Below are 3,992 nucleotides of genomic sequence, written 5' to 3'. Positions count from 1 at the left end.
CCTGCCCAGGAAGACTGGAGACATCATTGCTTTTCTTCCAAGACGGGCAACAGACCCTACTGGGCTGTCTCTCCTAACAGCGTTCTCTTCTCTGGCCTACCACCTCCTGCTTCTCAAGGTCTCCTGCCCTCTCTGCCTGTCTCTGCTCACCGAATCAGGCAGTCATTTCCCCGCCCCACCTGCTCTAGTAACCCACTCAGGCAGAGCGCTTAGGGACCAACAGCTCCCATTCAGCCAGGCCTGTACTACCCACTGCCAGTGGGCAGTGACAGCATGCCCACCATCCACACCCATCCTGGGCTCCCGAACTGCTCCCCGAGTGCCTCCCGTGCCAGGATCGGGGCTACCTCACTCCCATCCACCCACCACCCCAGGTTCTCAGCTCCAGCCACCACCTGGACGTTGAAGATACCACCTGGACCAGTGGTTCTCAACCTGTGGGTTGTGACCTGCTTTGGGGGTCGAATGACCCTTTCACAGGGGTGCCCGATGCATAAGAGTAGCAAAATGACAGTGATAAAGTAGCAATGAAAACAATGTTAGGGTTGGGAGGGTCACCACCACATGAGGAACTATCTGAAAGGGTCACGGCCTTAAGAAGGTTGAGAATCACTGACCTAGACTCTGCCTACTGTCCAGTCCCAGCAAGTGATACCTGCTTTCTGGCCATCTTCTGTGGGAAACAGAAAGATTTCTTTCAAGTTGTCTCCCCCCAATATGTGACAAACTTAGCTGCTTGCTACACATGGTAAATGACTATACACTTGGAGGTCAATGAAAGAGGTCAGAGGGTGCTCGCTTCGGCAGCACATATACTAAAATTGGAACGATACAGAGAAGATTAGCATGGCCCCTGCGCAAGGATGACACGCAAATTCATGAAGCGTTCCATATTTAAAAAAAGAAAGAGGCCAGAGGTTATTTTCCCTAAAGGTTATCAGCCATCTAGAGCAATCAGACTGTATCCTCTGTCCCACCCTAAGCAGAGCCCACTCCCTTCTGATAATGACAGTAGTAGACTGTTTCCCTGGAGAGCCCAGGGAGGTCTAGCCCACTCAAGGGTTACAAAGTTAGGTTGCCATCATGAATGGGGTTCCACCCTTTTTGTCACATGTACACCCCTAGCTCATCCCCTTCCTGTTATGCTTATGTACAACCCCTTCCTGTGATGCATGTCTTTACCTGTAATTAGGGGCATGCACACCCCAAAGATAGATAAGGCTTGATAAGGAATAAAATCACTCTCTTGCCCTCTCGATCCCTCCAGCAAGTCCCATCTTTCCCATCTTCACGAGGACCACCAAGCAGGGCTGAGGTGAGCATGCACCACAAATGTGTCTGACTTCTTTTTTATAAATCATTGTTTTGGGGGTTTGTACAACTCTTACACAATCCATACATACTTCAATTGTATAAAGCACATTTGTACATTTATTGCCCTAAAAAATTCTCAAAACATTTGCTCTCCACCTAAGCCCTTGGCATCAGCTCATTTTCCCCCCTCCCTCCACGTTCCCTCTCCCTCATGAAACTTTGATAATTTATAAATTATTTTGTCATATCTTACACTGTCCGACATCTCCCTTCACCCACTTTTCTGTTGTTCATACCCCAGGGAGGAGGTTATATGTAGATACCTGTAATCGGTTCCTCCTTTCCACCCCATCTTCCCTCTACCCTCCCAGTATCACCACTGGTCCTGAAGGGATCATCTGTCCTGGATTCCCTGTGTTTCCAATTTCTATCTGTACCAGATTTTTAAGGTAGAATTAGTGGGGGGGGGGGAGGAAGCATTTAGGAACTAGAGAAAAGTTGTATGTTTCATTGTTGCTACACTGCACCCTGACTGGCTCGTCTCCTCCCCATGACCTTTCCATAAAGGGATGTCCGGTTGCCTACAGATGCACTTTGGGTCCCCACTCCGTACTCCCCCTCATTCACAATGATTTTTTGTTCTTTGATGCCTAATAACTGATCCCTTTGGCACCTCATGATCACACAAGCTGGTGTGCTTCTTCCATGTGGGCTTCATTGCTTCTGAGCTAGATGGCTGCTTGTTTACCTTCAAGCCTTTAAGTCCCTGGATGCTATATCTTTTGATTGCTGGGCACCATCAGCCTTCTTCACCACATTTGATGACTTCTTTATTTTACTCTCTCCCATCTCTCCTGTTTCTCTATGACTTTACTATGATCTTTATATATCTCAACTGTACAATTGTGCTACTGAACCCGTGATTAGTTGTGGGGGGTCTGGCTTCCCCCACAATCTTCTCCAATGCCCACAGCTTCCACAGACTCTGCTTCCTCTCAAGTGGGTTCCTTGTCTGCAGCCCTGGCTTGGAGGGGCCGTCACATGTGCTTGGCCAAAGGCATAGACTCAGACTTTTCCCAGAGCCTCCTGGCTTACAGACCTTGGCTGCCCTTGGCAGTGACGAGGACATAAACCTCTACCTCATGGACCCAGGCCCACACTGGGCCTCCCTGCCACCCCACATCAGCCCCCAGGAAACATGACTCCCGCCGTCTTCCAGAGAAGACCCAGGCCTGGTATTGGCCACCTGTCACTGGCCCATCTACCTAGTCCTTGCTATTGTGCCCGACGCCGAGGGGGTCCACAGTCCGGTGCTCCTGGGCTTTGTCAGTGTGTTAATGAAGCCCGCTGTCCCTGCTGGATGAGCCTCCACCTCAAAATTGCCCCTTGGCCCAAGGCCAACTCCGTGAGCATTGTGAACATAACCCTGGTAAAAATCGCTTCTCGGCCTTTTGGCCAAGATCAAGTATAGTACCCTGGTAACTCCTTTTCCTCCCCAAGTCACCCTCAGGAAGGACTAGCGGATCCCATGTCCTCTGGAGTGGCCGCCACCAAGTCAGGACAGCGGCTTCTCCCTGGTAGGGGCCACCTTCTCATCCCATGTCCAGCCAGGCACTGGGCACTGGACAAATGCCCCTGAGCCCCTGTGAGTTAACTGCGCTCCCTACTGCCCCCAGAAAGGATCGCCGGAGCTTGAAGCCAAGCTTTATTTCTGCGTGCACCAAGCGGAAGGGAGTTCAGATTATGTTCTGGCCTTGTCAGACGAAGTTCTTTGTCCCAATGTCCCAGGGCACCAGCGAGGGCTTGGTGCCTGATGAGGAAGGGAGCAGGGAGGTGGGGGACATGGGCTTCCATCTAAGGGCTCAGGCATGGCCTTTCGTTTTCCCTGCCGGGGATGGACCCCAGAGGAATAGGGTGGAGGAAGCCATTGGCAAGCACTAGGGTTTCCTCCTGAGCCCGCCTGAGGTCGGTCCCCTGGGCACAAGCCTAGGCCTCCATCCTGTCCTGCATGCTTGGCCTGGCCGTGGTCTGATCGATGAGAGCTGGACTCTGCCCCAGCCACCCCTCAGGACTGCTTGACCATTGGTCACACTTGGTGTTAACAGTACCCTCCCCAACGGATCTAACGCTTGGCCGGTTGGGCCACAGTGAGGTGTGTGGGTGGGTGAGATGGGCACTCATCTGGTGTCCAAGGACAGTGGGGACAGAGCCTGTGGGAGGAAGGGGCTGGGGTGACTCAGGCCTGGCATGTGGGGAGGGGTCCAGTTTTCATTCCTCCCTGACCTGTCCCTTCCTCACTCATTCATCTACATGGTGTGTTAGGGGGTGGAAGCGAGGAGGGTGCTGGACATGCCAGAACTGGTTTGGACTTTGAGCCCCTACGCTTCGGGGAGGGATAGCCACGGGCTACTTGGTGGACAGGTGTCACACTTGTCACATGGAAGTAGCAAAGCTGGAGTGGGCTGCCTGGAGGGGAGATCCCTGCCCACCCCCTTCCCTTCATGAAACTCTGGGAGGGAGGGATGTTTGCTGAGCCCAGACTCACGCCTCCCCCCACCACAAACACAGAGGTGAGTCTTGAGGCCCCGGGGTGGTGAGACCTGCAGGAGATTGGTCAGCAGACCCTGCTGAGTCACCGTGAGCTCCCCCTCCTGACTACTCCTAGCTAGGCTGGTTGC

The 3,992-nt window shown here is 52.8% G+C and overlaps 1 non-coding gene across 1 annotated transcript; it reads left to right on the top strand.

Annotated features, from left to right (window-relative positions):
* The first annotated feature begins 791 nt into the window (after window positions 1-791).
* LOC142447453 (U6 spliceosomal RNA) lies at window positions 792-898 on the top strand. Its single transcript, XR_012784154.1, has one exon. It is a non-coding gene; the product is annotated as a U6 spliceosomal RNA (small nuclear RNA).
* The last annotated feature ends 3,094 nt before the right edge of the window (window positions 899-3,992 follow it).

Source organism: Tenrec ecaudatus, chromosome 4 (assembly GCF_050624435.1).
Source record: "Tenrec ecaudatus isolate mTenEca1 chromosome 4, mTenEca1.hap1, whole genome shotgun sequence".
Classification (NCBI taxonomy): domain Eukaryota; kingdom Metazoa; phylum Chordata; class Mammalia; order Afrosoricida; family Tenrecidae; genus Tenrec; species Tenrec ecaudatus.
Note: the sequence above shows the minus strand (reverse complement) of the source record. Positions and strands in the feature narration are given on the sequence as shown.